General features: G+C 39.8%; 1 protein-coding gene across 3 annotated transcripts in view; it reads left to right on the top strand.

Annotated features, from left to right (window-relative positions):
* Nucleotides 1-20,892, top strand: part of MAP4K3 (mitogen-activated protein kinase kinase kinase kinase 3) — a 1,052,401-nt gene that overhangs the window by 877,992 nt on the left and 153,517 nt on the right. The window lies entirely within an intron of this gene.

Here is a 20,892-nt window from a genome sequence, read left to right as displayed (position 1 = left end):
TTGTGGAAGATTTATCTTTTCTGTTTACATTCATTCCTTTGGTGGTTTGATATCCTCTCTCAGATTTTAGTACCATCTTTATGCTGATAATGCCCAGTTCTTCCCCTCTATATCAGAAATTTTCACTGGGAATCCAGTACAAATTCTCAACCATTTATCTGTTTAGATAGTCTGTCACATCTTAAATTTAATATGACCAAGACAGAACTTTTCTCTTTCTTCCCAAATGCACTTTTCCCCTTATTCTGTTTCTGTGGATAACACATAATTTTACTTATCTCTCTCTCCTTCTCTTCATACATCTAAAGCAGTACTAAAACATTTATTTCTATGAATTCATCAAAATTCATACTTTTTTCTGAACAAACTACCAAAATCTTATCTACTTTCTCATTCTTTCGCTAAGACTATAGAAATGTGCCCCTTACAGGATTCCCACTGAACCATTTCAGTCTATTCAGAATTCTACTGCATGATTTATGTTTCTCCAATGTCATTACAACCATGTAATGCCTCGTCTCTTCACTACATTAGCTCCTCATCCACTACTACATATGATTCAACCGTCTCTTCTGTGAACCTAAAAACAAAAATCCCCAATGCAACAAAACAAGAAATTAAGATGCCCACGAGAGAAATCAATAAATGGTCAGAATTTGAGGAGATATCACAACACGAAGTTGAAAAAATGATAAATCAAATGAACCCAGCTACCCACATAATCGATACCATACCTATTACAGAATTAAAAAAAAACTTGCCAGTACTGTTGCACCAACACTTTCAAACATCATCAACTTATCACTAAATGAAGGAGTAATGCCGGATCCATTGAAAGGAGCTATAATCAAACCTATCATTAAGAAAAAGAACCTTGACCCCCTTAATCTGAACAACTATAGACCTGTCTCCAACCTACCTTTTATTGCCAAGCTCATTGAAAAAACAGTACAAAAACAATTGTCAAACCACCTTGAACTTAACAACATATTATACCCAGCCCAACATGGATTCCGCAAACATTATAGTACAGAAACTCTACTACTAGCCCTATCTGATACTATCCTAAGAGGATTTGACACAGGAACACATTACATTCTGGTTCTATTAGATCTCTCCGCAGCCTTTGACACTGTAAATCACAAAATACTAATCACTCGACTGAAAGAAATTGGACTCATTAGCAAAACTTTAAACTGATTTGAATCATATCTAAGCAACAGATACTTCCAAGCACAAATAAAAAATTCACTTTCAGACAAAATTAAACTAACAACAAGTGTCCCACAAGGATCAGCCCTGTCCGCAACACTCTTCAACATTTACCTACTGCCAATCTTCATCTTCTAGCAGGACTAGGAATCACACATTACCTATATGCAGACGATATCCAACTACTGTTACCCATAGTTAACTCCATCGAGGAAACAATGCAACTAGCCAACATGTACCTTGAAATAATAAAACAGCTCCTAAATCAGATGGAATTAGTAATAAACATAGACAAAACTGAATACTTACACTTCGAACGAAAAAACACTCACCCAACACAAACTACAATCAAAATAAAAAAATATGCAAGACGTGGAACGAGCAAGAAAAGTACGGAATCTTGGGGTTATAGTGGACCCTGAGCTATGCATGAAACAGCACATCTCTCAGAAAATAAAAGAAGGATATGGTAAACTAATGACTCTTAGAAGACTGAAACCCCTCTTAACACTAAACAACTTTCGCACAATCCTACAGGCACTGATATTCGCAAGCACAGACTATTGTAATGCGCTATTACTAGGGCTACCTCAATCTACTCTTAGGCTGTTGCAAATTCTACAAAACTCCGCTGCAAGAATTTTAACCGGCAAAAAAAGAAGAGACCACATAACTGGAACACTCGCCAAACTACATTGTCTCCCAATAGAACAAAGAATACAATACAAAGTTCTATGTATAATCCATAAGCTAATACATGAGGAAAAAGCCGACTGGCTTAACACAGCTCTGCGCGTACACGTCCTTCACAGAAACCTAAGATCTGCAAATAAGGCCCTACTAACTGTCCCCTCAGTCAAAACAGCACGGCTCACTCAAGTTAGGGAAAGAGCACTATCACTGGCTGGCCCCGTAATATGGAACACCATGCCTCTCGAATTAAGGCTCCAGAGAAATCTGAAAATCTTTAAATCTAATCTGAAAACCTGGCTCTATAAACAAGCCTTCGATAAAGACAAAGTGAAGGAGAAAAACAATTGATTAAGTTGGACGCACCGAACAAACTCATAGTAATGTTAATTTTATACCGTTGAGAAACTGTCATACCAAATTGATTACCTCACTTAAACTTTTAGCTTATTGCACTATATTGTTACCGAACTATGTCTGCACATACTCAAGTTGTAATCTATACCACTCATAGTTGTTATTGTGTCTATATGTAAACCGTTGTGATGGTTCTCCAACTTAACGACGGTATAGAAGAGTTTTTAAATAAATAAAATAAAATAAAAATTTTTGCCTAAAATGTTGCCGTTTTGAAATTGCTTTAAAATCCTAAACCCAGGTTCTTCCAGATCCTTATCTTGCTGATTTTAACCAGGTTTTGAAGAGTAAATAAACATTCCGAAGTCTCATGTGTCTTGTCTGTCTAGATCAGGGGTGGGCAATTCCGGTCCTCGAGGGCTGCAAACCAGTCGGGTTTTCAGGATATCCTTAATGAATATGCATGAGAGAGACCTGCATACACACTACCTCAGTTGTATGCAAATCTATTTCATGCATATTCATTAGGGGTATCCTGAAAACCCGACTGGTTTGCAGCCCTCGAGGACCGGACTTGCCCACCCCTGGTCTAGATTGTAAACTTCACAGAGCAGGACTGCTTCTTGTTTGTAAAGCACTGCATATGTCTAGTAGCACTAGGAATGATAAGTAGAAAAAATTATCCTTTGACTCTCAATTTTCATTTTCAAAATACTATTATGAATAGCTTTTTTTAATGCTCTTTTTATTAAGTCATCAGATATAAAAAGCATGAACACATCTAAACATGTTCAAAGATAGAAACATAGAAATGACAGCAGAAAAGGACCAAATGGTCAATCCACTCTGCCCAGTAAGCTTGTAGTATCTACTGTGCCGCATAAGTTACCCCCTGCTTATCTGTTTCCCAGATCATAAAAGTCAGGGCCCTCGTTGGTTGCTGTTTGAATCCAATTCCCCATTACCTCCATGCTTATCTGTTTCCCACACTAGCCTGCGTTGATTGCTGTTGAATCCAATTCCCAGTTATGCCGTGCTGTTGAAGCACAGAGCAGCAATGTTTGAGTTGCATCAAAGTATCAGTCTTATTGGTTAAAGGTAGTAACCGCAGCATCAGCAAGTTACTCCCATACTTGTTTCCCCAGATCATAAAAGTTGGGGTCATCAGTTACTGAATGAATACAGTTCCCCTTTCCCCCCTTCCGTTGAATCAGAGAGCAATGATGGAGTTGCATCAACAGTATCAAGGCTTCTTGGTTAAGGGTAATAACCACCGCACCATCAAGTAAATCTATGCACGCTTCATTTCCATCTTTTAGCCTTTAGGGATCCACAGTTTTTATCCCATGCCCTTTTGAATTCTTTCACAGTTGTGGTTTTCAACACCACCTCTGGAAGGGCATTCTAGGCATCCACTACCCTCTCCATGAAAAAATATTTTCTGATGTTGATTCAGAGGTGTCCTCCTTGGAGTTTCATTTTGTGACCCCTAGTTCTACTGATTTCTTTCCAACAGAAAAGGTTTGATGTCTGCACATCATTAAAACCATTTAGATATCTGAAGGTCTGTATCATATCGCCCCTGTGCCTCCTCTCTTCCAGGGTATTCGTATCCTTCAGTCTTTCCTCGTAGGGTTTCTGATACCCCACACCATTTTGGTAGCCCTTCTCTAGACCACCTCCATCCTCTGTCCCTTTTGTGATAAGGGCTCCAGACCTGAACACAGTACTCCAGCTGAGGCCTCACCAAGGACCAGTACAAGGTCCCCATTTTGTTACTGGTTATTCCTATCTGTATGCAACCCTGCATTCTTCTGCTTTAGCTATCGCCTTGTCACATTGCATTGCCATCATCAGATCGCCAGAAACTATCACCCCAAGATCCTGCTCTTGGTCTGTGCACATCAGCCTTCTCTCCCCCCCCCCCCCCCCCCATCTCATACAACACTTCTGGATTACTGCATCCCAAATGCATGACTCTGTACTTCTTGGCATTGACTCCCAGCGTGAATAAAGTGGAGGCATTCAAACACTGCACGGAGCGGCAGTAGCCATAGCGGCATTCAAACACTGCACGGAGCGGCAGTAGCCACAGCGGCATTCAAACACTGCACGGAGCGGCAGTAGCCACAGAGGCATTCACGGAGCGGGATGGCAGTGGCCAGTAGTTGGTGTTCCACCTTCACGGAGCGGAAGGATGGAGGGCTGCTATTTCCAAAAAAAAAATAAAACAAAACAAAAAATAAAAACAGGGGTGGGTAAGAGTATGGGGCAAGGGGGTGGCCTGCTTGTTACAGTGGTTGCTACCCCTAATTGAGCTGGATGTCACTTGGATGCAGATACAGAGCTGCTCTCTAAATTGGGTGGAGGGGAATTAGGGCTGAAGGGTACTGGAAGCCAATAGTAACAGGTGGGAGAGAGAAAAAGGGAAAAAAAATGGATAAAGTGCGTAGCTTGCTGGGCAGACTTGATGGGCCGTTTGGTCTTCTGCCGTCATTTCTATGTTTCTATGTAAATGTTCAACCACTCTTCAGGCCTTCGTAAATCACTTTTCATTCTCTACTCCTTCAGGCATATCCACTCTGTTGCAGATCTTGGTTTCACCCGCAAATAGACAAACTTTACCTTCTATCCCTTCTGTAATATCGCTCACAAAGATATTGAACAGAACCAGTCCCAATACTGATCCCTGTGGCACTCCACTTAACAAGGCTCTCTCTTCAGAGTAGGTTCCATTTACCATTACAACCAGTTTGTAATCCGCTCCACCACCTTGGCATTTGCTCCGAAGCTTCACATTTTGTTCACAAACCTCCTATGTGGAACGGTATCAAAAGCTTTGTGGAAATCCAAATAGATGACATAGAGTGCTCTTCCTCGATCCAATTATCTAGTCATCCAATCAAAAACATCAATCGATTTGTCTGGTAGGACCTTCATCTGGTGAATCCATGCTGCCTTAGGTCCAGCAACTTACCGATCGTAGATAGTTCAATATCCTTTCTTTCAACAGCGTCTCCATTAATATTCTGACCACCGAAGTGAGGCTAACTGGCCTGTAGTTTCCAGCCTCCTCTCTGCTACGAAGTGGGATTACAACCACTCTTCTCCAATCTCGTGGCATCACTCCCATTTCCAGGGATATATTGAACAGGTCATTTAGCGGATCCCCCCAGGACATCTCTGAGTTCTCGTAGTATCTGGGTTGGACCTCATCAGGCCCCATGGACCTATCCACATTCAGTTTTCCTAGCTCTTCCCACACATACTCTTCTGTAAAAGGAGTTGTGTCTAGCCCGTTCTCTTCTAAGGTCTGTCAATCAGCAATGTCCTTCTCCAGGGTCATCTTTAGTGAACATAGAACTGAAGTAGTTTAATATTTCTGCCATTTCCTTGTTTGTCTCGGCACATTTCTCCTAATCATCTTTCAATTTCACTATACCACTGTGCCATTTCTTTCTCTTATATATCTGAAGAATGTTTTGTCACCTCTCTATCTCTTGGGTAATCCTTTCTTCCGCTTGACCTTTTGCTTTTCTGATTTCTTTCTTCATCTACCTCATCTTCACCAGGTATTGTTCCCTGTGTTCCCCTTTTTGGGATCCTTTATATTTCTTGAATGCCAATCGTTTTGCCTTTATTTTTGCAGCCACCTCCTTTGAGAACCTAATTGGTTTCTTTTTCCTTGAACTTTTGTTTACTTTTTTTACTTATAGATTTGTTGCCTTTGTAATAGTTCCTTTTAGTTTAGCCCACTGTTCCACCTTGCCCATTTTCTCCCAGCCTTCTAGTTCTTCCTGCAGGTACATCCCCATTTTGTCAAAGTCCATATAGTTGAAATTCAAAACTCTGGTCTTTGTGTGACGACTTTGTATCTTATTCGTAATATCAAACAATACCGTGATGATCACTTGTACTCAGGTGGGCACATGTCTGGACATTATAAACATTATCCCCATTTGTGAGCGCTAGGTCCAGGATTACACTGTCCCTCATGGGATCCATTACCATTTGTTTGAGCATAACCCCTTTGAGGGCATCCACTATCTCTCTACTTCTCGTAGATTCCACAGAAGGGGATACTCCAGTCTACTTCTGGCAGATTAAAATCTTCAACAAGCAACATTTCTCCTTTCTTTCCCATCTTTTCGATGTCTTTGATCAGAGGGTCAAATTCACCCCACATATGCATCCTACTTTCACTTATACAACCACTCACTCAAAAGGAAAATCTATAGTCAAACAAACTGAGCAAATTGGGGGCAATAATATTTTGAAAAGCAGGAAAAGAAAGAGTAAGTTACTTAATTATTAATTTTGACTTTAAGCCAAAACTGAAAATATTTCACTTGAGATTACTGAGACCTAGATGGTTGTATCTCACACATTCTCAACAATTCCAATTGCACAGTTTATTTCATGTGGTCCTTCCAAAGCCAGAAGGTAGGTAACGCCACTCTCCCAAAACAAAAGAACTAGTTTTTTTTTTTGCCAAGAAGAGAGAAACAATGAGAAATCTCCTTCTCCTATTAGACAAAAACTGATCTCTGTCAAAAAGGACTAAATATATGATCTTACAAGATCAGTTAGTAATGCAGTTCAAAATATGTCTGAATTTGCCTCCAGTATGAGTTCAATTTGTAACACTGTGAACATATGTCACAGTATGTCTAATGAAGTTACAGTTCCTGCAAAAATCAGAGATCCACAATGCATTTTAGCCACCCTTATTCTAGTGAGAGAAATTCAACGAATCATTTTAAATTGTACTTCTCTCATATTGGCGGAGAAATATATTTATAGGTTGCCACAAAAGCTTGAGAAATATGTAGATCTGTTAAAGCTATTCCCAAATTTGTATTCCATAACTCAGCTGTCACAGATTGTGAACCCTTAAGCTGTGGTGGCATTGGCGCTACCCAGTTAGCAAACCAGCTGGGCCCCCGCCAACAGTAGGCAGACTTGCTCAGAGATGGACAGGAACTAGACTGTACTAACCTCTTCCCCACATGTTGAGCCTTTGGGTTCTGAGGCCAACAGGACTTAGGCGAGGATGCCGTAGAGAGCCATCAGACAGTGTTAGTAATCAGGCCAAGATTGGGGCAGGCAGAAATCATGCAGAATGAGAATCCAAAGCAGAGGTTTGGGCAGGCAGAGATCAGGCAACGTTGGAATCCAAAGCAGAAATCGGGGCAGGTGGAGATCAGGCAGCAACAGAATCCAACGCAGAGATCAAGATCCAAGGCAATTAGAGAGGGAAAGGACAGGCAAGGAGAGAGGCAGGACAAGAGAATGGACAGAGGGTAAGACTGGAACACAGTCAAATGAGGAGCACTACCGGAACACCAAGAGACAAAATGATTTCAGAACAATAATGCAGGCATTAATCTTTGCAAGCACTGACAACTGCAACACCCTCTTCTTGGGCCTACCAGCATCAACAATTAGGCCATTACAACTTTTACAAAAAGTGGCTGCAAGAATACTAATGGGAAAAAAGAAAAATGAGCATATAACACCATTCTTGATGGCTCTACTTTGGCTACCAATTGATTAGCGCATCCTTTTTAAAACGTTATGTACTCTACATAAAATAATTTTTGGCGACCATAATGACTGGATGAAAGCCACGATACGATTATACACCCCACAAAGAAACCTCAGATCAGCAAATAAAGGCCTTCTGACTATACCTTCTGTTAACACGCCTAGACTAACATTAGTACGAGACAGAGCAATTTCACTAGCAGGCCCAAAACATTGGAACGAAATGCCACCTGAACTAAGAATGCAATCGGATTTTAGAGTTTTTAAAAGAAATCTGAAAACCTGGTTGTTTAAGAGAGCTTATAGCACGTTTGCATTTTATTAATTTTATCTTCTTATGCTGTTTTATTTATATATTATCTTTGATTTTAATTGTTTTATTGTGAAACTTGTTTTATTGCACTTTATGTATTCTTAAATTTATTTTATATTCAAAGATGTATTTATTTTCTTAATCATGTAAACCGTTGTGAAAGTTTTTACTAAACGATGGTCTAGAAAACCTGGTAAATAAAAAAAAAAAATAAAGGAGCAGGACTGGAGCTGCTAGGCACAGCAGGACAACTTGTTGTGGAGGCACCGGCTGGGAGCATGGCAGGGGATTTAAATACCCTGTCATGCTGACATCATCACTGGGCACCACAATCCTCTTCCCGCCACAGGGCCTTTACAACTGTGTGAGGCACGCTCCAACCTAGAGGGAACAGTGAAGGTATCCCTGAGCTGCCCATTGCAGCCTCAGCGGGATGTCCCACTGCCTTCCAAACGTTACAGTACCCACCTTCTAAGCCCCCTCCCAATGCCTTCAGGCTTAGGCTTATCGAGAAAGAGTTGATAGAATTCTGCAGTGCGACAGTGGTCTTTGACATTTTAAAGCTGGTTCCCAGGTGTTCTCCTCGGAGCCAAATCCTTTCCATGAGATGAGATACTGAAATTTTCCTCTGATGCGCCTGGAGTTCAGGATGGGACTGCATTTCATATTCAGGGTCCACTTCCAAAACTACCTTGGTAGGTTTAGGTATGAAGTGAAACATCCAGGAAAGAGCACTGGTTTCAGTAAAGAGAAATGGAAAGTATTATGAACTTTTAGAAAGGGAAGCAGTCGAAGTTAATAGCTGACCCGGTCCTCCATGGCGGATGACTGGAAAGGATCCGATGAATCGTTGGGAGAGCTTCATAGAAGGGGATCTTCAGAGATTTTGAGCATTAAGCCACACCTTGTCGCCCAGTTTAAACTCTGGCGCCAGACAGCATCTCATGTTGGCCTGTATCTTGTATTTTTCTGGGGCCAGGACAAGGTATTGACAAGTCTTTTGCCAAAGTTCCCCAAGATCTTGGGCTACTATATTAGCCTTGGAACACGGAACTGTCAAAGAAACTGGAAGAGGGGTTTGCGGATGTCTGCAAGAGACTATATAGAAAGGCAAGGAGTCCACAGATTCACCAGCATGGTTGTTGTGGCAGAACACTGCCCAGGGCAGTAGGGCAGCCCAGTCATCTTGCTGATCATTTATGTATGCTCTTAAAAAGCTTTTAAGAATCTGATTTGTCCACTATGTCTGGCCATTAGTCTGCAGATAGTAAGCAGAGGAGAAGTCTGAGGTAACCTTGAGCTTCCAGCAAAGATTCCCCCAGAGCTTGACAGTAAATTGGACTCCGCCATCCAAGAGCACATGTTCAGGTAAATCTTGGAGAATGGAATATATGCAGAAAGAAAAGACAGGCAATCCTGGAGCAGAAGGTTAACCCAGTGAGAGGCACAAAGTATACCATTTTTGAGAACCAGTCTACTACAACCCAGATTAACGTGCAGCCATCAGAGTGGGAGATCAGTGATGAAATCCAAGGCTATGTAGGAATATGGTTTCTCGGGACTTGACAACTGCTGTAACAATCCCCAAGAGCGAACATGACATAGCTTGAAGACTGTGCAATTAAGGCAGGATTCCATATATCGATCAACATCTTATGCCATAAGAGGCAATAGTGACAAAATAATAGTTCCAAAATTTTCATGGTACCAGGATGGCCTACTAGGCAGGAGTCATGTGCCCAGTGAAGAACCTTTTCCCTAAGCCACTTGAGAGCTACTATCTTCCTGGGGGGTTCTGGAATTGCACATGCCCACCTAGAGGGAACAGTAAGGGTATCCCTGAGCTGCCCATTGCAGCCTCAGCGAGACCGTCGCACTGCCTTCCAAACATTACAGGTACCCCATTTCTAAGCCAGGATTTTTACAAGATCAATAATGTTGATGGAGTTGTTCCTGCATATCAAATATTTCAAAGGATCATGAGAGAGCATCCATGGGTTGACCACTGCAATATAATCCAAAAGTGAATAAACATTGTGAAGAGAAAAATAATAAGTAAACACACAGTCTTCCAAATGTTTGATATGCCTGGATTCAAGCATGGTTAATTCCTGACACCAAAAACCTATTCCAATATCAGCTTGATTCTTCCTAGGGGTCTTAGATGGTTTGTAGTCCACTAAAGGATTATCAGTAACATTGAAATCCCCACTCGCCCCACCAACATCATCAAATAACCCTCCCACAAAGACAGTTTGGCCACCAGAATGATAAAAGAAAAGTGTGAATACTAACTGAGACATAGATACTAGCAAATAATACTTTTCCCCATAAAGAAGAGCCCAACACAACAACAATATCTACCATTAACATCCATGTATTGGCATTCAAGCAAAAAGGGAGTGTTCTTGTGAAAAAGAATGGCAACTCCTCTTTGTCTAGTGGTGAAAGTGGAAAAAAAATTGACCCACTCATTCCCTGTGCAATTTTCATATCATTCAGATGTGTCTTTTGAAGAACAACATTGACTTTTTGCCTGCAAAATTCCAATCATTTTTTCTCTTTAATGGGGAATACAATCCATCAATATTTAAAGAACAAAGCCATATAAAACTAAAAAATATATGAAGGAATATTGCTGCATAAAATAGTGTATAAGAAGAGAGGATTCCCCAGTCTAAATCCCCCCTCTGCAGCAAAATAGTGAGATACATCTCAGAAAGGCAAACATGAAAATGAAAGAAAACCAGATTACCAACTCATCCCATATTTATGTGCATTTCAAAGTCCAAAATCCCCCAAAAAACGAATGGGAATCATTACTTTTTCAAAGCTCTTCTCTTCAGAGTCACACATGTTCTCCCCAAACATGATTAAAGGACTCCAGGAATCAGCAACATAGAAACGGGACCTCAAAAGTATTCACAATGTAGAAACAGGAAGATGCCAGATAAACTGTCCAACCCAAACTGCAGTTACTGACAAAAAATCACTTTTGGCTAAACTCACGATCAAAATCCAATCACAGTCACAAATACCGTGAGTCAAAAAAAGGACACAACAGCACTGTGCCATCCAGTAATATATATCCAGACCAATTTGTAAAAGTCCACAGCAAAGACTAAAGTGTGTCCGTAAAAAACACTAATCTCTTTCTTATTAGCAGACAAGTTTCACCATTGTGGAAAACATTCAAATGGGCAGGAAACTGAAGCGAGAATTTAATTCTCTTCTGGTGAAGCTGAATATAGTATGGTAATAGCTCTTTTTGCGATGCAGAAAAATCAGAAAAGATTAGAAACCTGTTAGCATATTTCAAAGCCTCTGATTTAATATAAGCTTTCAAAATCTTCATTTTATCAGTGAAATTAAGGCATTTTACTTACCACCACTACAAAGGCTTATTTGTAGTGGTGGTAAGGGGACCCAAGCGATGTGCACTTTCCACCAAAATTGTGCGTTCTTGCAGGCTGACACCCAAGGCTTCCGGCAACCTACTTCCCACCAACGGATTAAAACCTTGCCCTGCAGACTTTCCAATAAGCACAGTATTCTTATGTTATTTCTTCTGCTACAATTCTCCAAATTGTCTAGTTTGTCTTCTAGCACACGGTTTTTCTGCTCTAATTGTGAGACAATGGTGTCCATAGAATCCAGTCGCTCATCATATAGAGCAAATTTTTGATCAATAGCAATGATAACCGAGTTGTGATTCTCCAGTTTTCATGGAGCTCATCCAAAGATAAGAACATAGAAATTGCCATACTAGGTCAGCCCAGCATCTTGTTTCCAACAGTGGCCAATCCAGGCTACAAGTACCTGGCAAGTACCCAAACACTAAGTAGATCCCATGCTACCAATGCTAGTAATAGCAGTGGTTATTCCCTAAGTCAGCTTGATTAATAGCAGTTAATGGACTTCTCCTCCAAGAACTTATCCAAACCTATTTTAAACCCAGCAACACTAACTGCACTAACAACATCCTCTGGCAACAAATTCCAGAGCTTAATTGGTGTTGAGTGAAAAATAATTTTCTCCAATTAGTTTTAAATGTGCTATTTCCTAGCTTCATGGAGTGCCCCCTGGTCCTTCATTATTCAAAAGAGTAAATAACTGATTCACATTTACCTGTTCTACACCTCTCATGATTTTAAAGACCTCTATCATATCTGCCCTCAGCCATCTCTTCTCCAAGCTGAACAACCTTAACCTCTTTAGCCTTTCCTCATACAGGAGCTGTTCCATCCCCTTTATCATTTTGGTCGCCCTTCTCCAGTGCAACTATATCTTTTTTGAGATGCGGCGACAAGAATTGTACACAGCACTCAAGTTGCAGTCTCACCATGGAGCAATACAGAGGCATTATGACATTTTCCGTTTTATTCACCATTCCCTTCCTAATAATTCTTAACATTCTGTTTGCTTTTTTGACTGCTGCAGCACACTGAGCTGACTATTTCAATGTATTATCCACTATGAGGCTTAGATCTTTTTCCTGCGTGGTAGCTCTAATATGGAACCTAACATCGTGTAACTACAGCATGGGCTATTTTTCCCTATATGCATTACCTTGCACTTGTCCACATTAAATTTCATCTGCCATTTGGATGCCCAGTCTTCCAGTCACGCAAGGTCCTCCTACAATTTATCACAATCTGCTTGTGGTTTAGCTACTCTGAATAATTTTGTATCACCTGCAAATCTGATTACCTCACTCTTCGTATTCCTTTCCAGATCATTTATAAATATATTGAAAAGCACAGGTCCAAGTGAAGATCCTTGAGGCACTCCACTGTTTACCCTTTTCCACTGAGAACATTTATCATTTAATCCTACTCTCTGTTTTCTGTCTTTCAACCAGTTTGTAATCCATGAAAGGACACTGCCTCCTATCCCATGACTTTTTAGTTTCCTTAGAAGCCTCTCATGAGGGGCTTTGTCAAACGCCTTCTGAGAATCCAAATATACTTCATCTACTGGCTCACCTTTATCCACATGTTTATTAAACCCTTCAAAAAAAATGAAGCAGAGTTGTGAGGCAAGACTTCCCTTGGGTAAATCCATGTTGACTCTGTTCCATTAAAACATTTCTTTCTATATGCTCTGGATTTTGATCTTTAGAGTTGTTTCTACTATTTTTTCCAGTACAGTGACTGTAACTTCTTGTTGCAACCGTCCCTTCCCGACGGCTTCACGCCGCCTACCTTTCTTTCTTTGCATCTCCTCTCGTTATGGATGGGCGTCTGCCTGCCGTCCTCTCCGGTGTCCCCGGACCGGCTTGGGCGCTGCCTCCCGCCATGCTCTCCTGGTACCTTAGGGCGCACGCGCCGCGCGGCCCTCACTCTTATTTCCTACTTGGCACGAACCTCAGGTGTGTCCCCCTGTGATGACGTCACACTGCCCGGATATTTAAAGCCTACGATATTTGCTAGCCTTTGAGTTAGTAAGGGGAATCTTACAGATGGGATTCGCTCTCCGTACCCAGCTACTCTGCCTCTCCAATTTCCATTGGACTCTTAACGCTAACAGGGTACCCGCTCCTCGGGGGGCCTCACTTGCTTTTCAGGTCGCTATCAGGAAACCGGTACTCGCTCCTCGAGGGCCCATGTACCCTGACTCACTGCCTACTCCTACCTTCTCTTCTGCCTGGAAGGATTTGCTATCTTCAACACCAGTGAATACTACCATCTTCACCTCAGAGCTGTTCCCTGGAACCAGGTACTCGCTCCTCAAGGGCCTACCTCCGTTCCAGCCCTAGTGCCATCTCCTACGTGGAACCGCTGTGTGAGTACATTACCTTCAAGCCTCTCAGCTCTCAGGGATCAGGTACTTGCTCCTTGAGGGCCTGCTCTCCCTATCCTGAGGTTCTCCATACTGGGGCTTTGTGCATATTCCACTGTACTCATTATTCTCAGTTCTTTCCACTACAGCACTGCTACCGGCGGAGTTGCTGTTCCAGCGCCTGAGGGACACTACCCCCGCCGGGATACTTCTGCTGCTCACTACTGCCACCTCTGGTGGCTTCATCTCATTGTCTAATAAAAGATCAATCTCTGTGTTTGTGTATCCTAAGCTGAGCCTGATCTGTGGCCCCTCACGGGACTTCCCCCCGTGGGCGTAGTCAACTGCCACCGTGTCCAAGGGTCCACCCAAACCTCACTAATTATAACACTTCTAGAGCTTATCATTCACTGCAGCACATACTGCTCTGGTCAGCTCTTTTGTAGGACCTCTGAAATCCCCTCTGCCATTGGGCCTGCTTCTGGTGCCATCTTGGCTTCCTGAAGCAGAGATTTCTCCATTACAGTTCTTTTCGGTCTACCAGACACATCCAGCAATTTCTTAACTACAAAATTGTCCATGTTTAATGCAGTAACTCAAAAAATATTAAGACAGTAGTCCCAAACAAAAATCAGCAAAAAATAGGTTTTGCCAGAGATTCCCCAGAAGCATGGACGGAGGACAACCACTCAGCACCGCCTCATTTCCAAAAGTCCATTATGAATAGCTTCTTAATTGCATAAAATTATTTATCACAATTTACAGATGAATCTTCCAGTATATAAAGCATCTTTTAAATATCAATCCTTAACACTGATAATATAAGTAGAGGACACATTTTGCTCCTAGAGCTGTATATATAATATTGTAGGCAAAGATTAACCTGGCAAAGCAGTTAGTCATCTACTTGAAAGCTTGGGGCACAGACCTGGAACATAACGTCTTCTGTTTTGGGATTATGAAAGCATTTGTTTTTTTAAACCAGACTTATTTATTAATTGGATTCCCTTTGAGATCCTAGGATGAAATGCAGGGCTCATTCAAATTATCCTCATCAAACCTTTTCATTTGAAAACATTACTTTCTCAATCAATGTCCCAATCAAAAGTTTAGGCATCTTGTTCGATTCTATCTTATCATTTCGTCCACACATTTATCTATTTATTTATTTATTTAAAATCTTTTCTATACCGTTGCTAAGTTATATACAATCGTAACGGTTTATATATAGGCACATAAATTAATGTAGGTGGATTCGTACTATAGTACATTCTAACAGGTGCCATAAAAGGTTCAGTTACAATAAATCATTAAAGACAATCAATTGTTTAGTGAAGTAGGTCATGACCAAGTGTATCTGTAAGGTACTGTTTACGGGTAAAATTCTTATTCATAGTGTTTACAATTACATTTATTGTGATGTAGAGTTCAAAGACAATTATAATGCACATTCTTAGAGTAGTGCTGTATGCTGGTGCTCTTCTGCCTATTCCTGTATATTTTCTATTCTCCAGTCTCTTTATAAAATGCTTGGTTAAAAAGCCATGTTTTTAAACTTTTCTTAAAGGTTTTGAGATCTCTTTGTAATCTGATCTCTAGAGGCATTGTGTTCCAAAGTGTGGGGACTGCTAAAGATAAGGCCCTTTCTCTCACTTGGGTTAGTCTCACTGTCTTTACCGAGGGAATGGTTAAGAGTGCTTTATTTGCTGATTGAAGATTTCTGTGTGGGATGTGTACTCGTAATGCTGTGTTTAGCCAGTCCGATTTTTCATCATGTATTAGTTTATGTATGGTACATAGGGCTTTGTATTTAATTCTGTGTTCAATAGGTAGCCAATGTAATTCCGCCAGGGTTTCAGTTATATGGTCCCTCCTCCTTTTTCCGGTTAGTATTCTAGCTGCTGTGTTTTGAAGTATTCGGGAGCCCTAGTAAAAGGGCATTACAGTAGTCCGTGCTGAAAAAAACTAGTGCCTGAAGTACTGTTCTGAAATCAGCTAGTGTTAATAGTGGTTTTAGTTTTCTGAGTACCATGAGTTTTGCATAGCCTTCTTTTACTTTTAGCGATATGTGCTGTTTTAGATTGATTTCTGGGTCCATTATTATTCCAAGATTTTGTACTTTTTCAGCTAGTTCAATTTTCTGGTTGTCTTTGAGGATTATTGGAGTTTGGATGATTTCAATATTTTTCCGTTCTAAGTGTAGAAATTCTGTTTTTTTCAATATTAATCGCAAGTTCCATTTGGTTTAGCAGTTGTTTTATAATGTCTAGGTACATGTTAACTAGGTTTAACGTTTTCACTAATGTGTCCTCGATTGGTAGAATTAGTTGAATATCGTCTGCATAAATGTTATGTATGATTCCTAGTCCTGCTAGCAGATGGCATAAGGGCAGCATGTATATGTTAAAGAGGGTTGCAGACAGGGCTGATTCCTGCGGTACTCCTGTTTTGAGTTTGACTTTTCTGATAATACGTTGTTGATCTGAACTTGAAAGAACCTATTATTTAGATATGAACTGAACCAGTTTATTGTTGTGCTGTGTAATCCGATTTCTTCTAGTCTTTTTAGTAGTATTTTATGGTTTACTGTGTCGAAGGCTGCTGCTAAGTCTAGCATTATTAGAATGTAATGTTTGCCGCTTTCAAAACCTCTTAGAATGTTATCTGTTAGCGAGAGAAGTAGTGTCTCAGTGCTGTAGTGCTTTTGAAATCCATGTTGAGATAGATTCAATATGTTATTATTATCTAGGTGTTCAGCTAGCTGTTTCTGTACTGTTTTTTCTATTAGTTTAGCTATTAAGGGAAGATTTGAGACTTGGGCAGTAGTTGTTCAGGATCAGGAGGTCACTGTTTGTTTTTTTTCTTTATGATTGGTTTTATAATTGCCCCTTTCAGTATATCTGGCATAGTTCCTTCTTCTAGGGATAGATTTATGATCTTAGCTAATGTTGGGGAGACTGTGTTAGCTGTTTTCTTAAGTTCAAATGTTGGTATTGAGTCAATTTTGTTGGAGCCGGGTTTATGTTTTGTAGCATGTATTCCGCTTCCATCTCGGATATCTCAATAAATGACAACCATTGGTTAACGTCTCTTTTTTGCATTTTAATTTCTTGATTGGTAGTGTTTGGAAGTTTGTTTCTTAAGTTAGTAATTTTGTCACTGAAAAATTTGGCAATTTCGTTACATTTTGATTCTGGTAGATTTTGTGGTGATTCTTGTTTGTCATTGGTGAGATTTGATACTATTGAGAAGAAGGTTCTTGGATTGTTAGCAATCTTTTCTATTTTATTGCTGTAGTATTCTTTCTTAACATTAAGGATTAATTGTTTGTAAAAAGCTAGATGTTTTCTGTATTTGGTTAGGGTATCGGTTGTTTTGTGTTTTCTCCATCTTTTTTCCATTGACCTGAGAGTCCTTTATGCATCTTTTACTTTTTCATTATGCCAGGGATTATTTTGTATTGCTTCTTTTTTACATATTGATTTGATGGGGTTTATTTCATCAGTTATTTTTTTGGTTGAGTCTAACCATGTTTTCATAGCAGAACTGCAATTGTTGTAGTCTATTTGTTAGTTTTTCCTCTAGTTTGTCATTTAGTTTTTCAATATTAAAAGGTGATCGATATTTAAATTCTAAGGGTTTATAGTTTTGTTTGATTTGAGGTTTAAGGAATTTTACATTGGAATGAATAAGGAAGTGGTCTGACCAGGGAATTTGCGTGTAATCAGTTTTATAGTGTTCTAAACAATTGTGGTTGATGAAGGTGATATCCAGGGTGTGTCTAGCTTTGTGTTGATTTGTCTGTTATTAGTGAGAAACCTAATGCTGTCATAGCGTCTGTTAGTGTTTGGCATGTGTTTGATAATGGGTGGACGTCCATGTGAAGATTAAAATCTCCTAGCACTATGGGAGATTTAGAGATGTTTAAGTGTGTTGTAAGGAACTCAATTAGTGGTGAGGTATTTAATTCTAGGAGGCTTGGTGGGCAGTAGATAAGGCATATTTGTATATTGTTAGTATCAAAAATGGCAATTTCATGGTTTGGAGGGGGTGTTATTGGGATTGGTTTACATTTAAAAGTTTTTTTCAATAATTAGTAAGAGTCCACCACCGCGCTTATTTATCCTAGGAACTGAGAACACCTCGTAATTTCTATGTGCTATTTGATTTTTTTAGAACTATGTCTGATTACATTAAATCTCTCATTAAAATTGGTTTCTATAAACTTCACCTTTTGGATGAGTTACGCTATCTTTTGCATTACCATATTTTCTTAATATTGTATGTGCAATCATTTTTCCCCACATTGACTATTGTAACAGTCTTCTATTTGGTCTTCTATCTAATTTACTATATCCTTTACAGCTTATTCTCAATTCAGCTGCTAGACTTATCACAGGTACCAAATGGTATGAACACATTTCTCCTTTTCTTGAAAAACTAAATTGGCTTCCAATTGATCAAAGAATCCATTACAAAATCTGCGACAACTTTCAAATTGCTGAGTTCACATTCTTGTCCTTGGTCGAATCCACTATTAAAAATGTATAAACCATCTAGAGAGCTGAGATCCTCCCAACGAGAGGTTTCCTTGATATTCCATCTGTTTGCCATGCCCGTCTTGCTGTTACACGTGAGTCAACATTTTCAGTTGCTGCACCAACCCTTTGGCACACGCTACCCATTGAGCTTTTGTTAGAAGACTCCCTTAAAACATTTAGAACGTACTTAAAAAATTTTTTGCTGAAGCAAGCCTTCCATAATTGATTTCCTCTATGCAGATGTCTGCGATCTAAAAAAAAAATGTTTGCTTTAATTGTATTTTATGTTTTTATTCTGTGAATGTAATACTTGTAAATCGCTTAGACCAATTTGCGTTAAGTGATTAATAAATTTTAATAAATGAAATGAAAAAAATTTGTTCTCTTTAAATCGGCTGTCTGAAAATTGCCCACTCTTAATGCGGTAAAAATTATGCACATTATTCAATAACCCGCATACTTTTAGCCGCCTTGAGAGGAGGGATTTCCAGGAGCACATTTAGATCAGAGGAGGAAAAATATATGCCTAGATTACATTTTCAAGTCTTTGTGTATACAGTTTGAAAATTACCCACCCCCAACATATATATGTATTTTTCATGCACATTTTATATTCTACCTGTACCAAGACTGTCTCAAGACAGATTCAGATTAAAGCTAAATTCTTATTATAATGAATAGTTTACAATCTACATAATCTAGATAGGGAAACATGAAGGACATGTCAAAATATGATTGGAAATATGGGGGATAGGTACTTAAGAGTAGTAGAGGAATGGGATGGAATGGTAGTCAAGGTAAGTGAAAGATACAATAATATAATTGTAGAGGGGGGGCAGGATCTCAGGACCAAGTTCCGATAGTCCAGGATAACTGGTGTGTTTTCTTCATGGACTTTCACGATTCGTAGAAGGAGCTAGGGGAAGGCCTGGTTAAATAATCAGGCCTTGTCTCTTTTCCTGAAGGTGTGAGGTAGGAAATCTTTTGGCGTAAGGAAAGCAGTATCTTGTTGCAAAATTTGAGGGCGAAGCAGCTGAATACATGCAGGCTAATGCAGGTTAATCTAGCAGAAGCCAGGAGGGTGGGGGAGAGGAAAGAAGGGTCATTTGGGAAGAAATAAGTTCTCTTATCAGGGGAATAGGAGAACAGAAGCTGGGAGAGGTATTCGGGAATCATGTTGTTACCACACCTGAAGACAAAACAGTTTTGAATTGGATTCTTTTTTTCAACTAGGAGCCAGTGTAACTATCTTAAAATCAGGCTTATGCGGTCTGAAACTTTGGCTCCTATTAAAATTCTGGCAGCTATACTTTGGAGGAGTTGCAGGCATTTGAGGTTATGTTGTGAGATTCTGTGGAGTAGAGAATTACAATAATCAATTCAACTGATGATTAATGCATGTATCACAGTGGCCTGGTTATGTTTATCAAAAAAATGTTGGAATTGGCAAATCTGGCATAGATGCATAAAGCAGATCCTTACCACCTTTGAGATATGGGTATCCATTGTAAGGTTGTTTGTTTATTTATTTATTTATTTATTTTTAATTTTTATAGACCGAAGTTCTTGTAGGAACTACAAATCAATCCGGTTTACATACAACTTTTAAATGCCCAAAAAGAGTAGTGGGCTTTACATAGAACAGTTGATCAATAAAACAGGTAACAATAGAACTAACAATAAATTATGGAACAAACAGAATAGATAACCAATTAAACATAGTAATGTAGTAATAAATATTATATAGAATGTTTGTGTTTGAATTGGACTCCCAGTCTTCATACCGAATCTTTTGGATGTAAGGGAGTACCTGACAGGGAAAGCAGAGATAGTAAGGAGTGTCCTTGTCAACTAAGCCAGAGAAGTTCTCATTTAGAGGGGTTGAGTTTGAGTTTCTGGATGTGGAGCCATTGGGCTACTGTTGTAAGCCAGAGATTGAGATTCTCAGTGGTTGAGGTTTGATCTGAACCTACTTAATGCAGAGTTGGATATCAACAACAAGGTGGCTCTCAATGTTATAGGACTGGATGAAGTCGCAGATCAGCCAAACTTAGATTTTTAAGAAAATAGGCTATAACACTAAGCCCTGAAATATTCTACAGGTGAGATCCTTGGGTGAGGATGATTTGTTGACCCATGATGTGGACTGGGTCCTGTTACCCAGAAAAAAATCAGACTGTTTATGGACAGTGCCAGTGTCACTTAAGTGTTGTAATAGGAGCTGTCTTTACTGAGGGAATGGTCAACAATGTCAAAGATAGCAAAGAGATTTAGTAGGAATAGAAGGGATTCACCCCACTGTCCAACATTCATACAGATATTGGGGGTCATTTATCAAAGTGCTATATGGCGTTTTTTGCATGCGTTAATGCGTTTTCGCATGAAGAAAATGCCTTTAACACACGCGAAAATGCCATAACTCAATTAGAAAAAGGGGAGGAGTTTGGGGCG

Source organism: Rhinatrema bivittatum, chromosome 3 (genome assembly GCF_901001135.1).
Source record: "Rhinatrema bivittatum chromosome 3, aRhiBiv1.1, whole genome shotgun sequence".
In the NCBI taxonomy this organism is placed as follows: domain Eukaryota; kingdom Metazoa; phylum Chordata; class Amphibia; order Gymnophiona; family Rhinatrematidae; genus Rhinatrema; species Rhinatrema bivittatum.
Note: the sequence above shows the minus strand (reverse complement) of the source record. Positions and strands in the feature narration are given on the sequence as shown.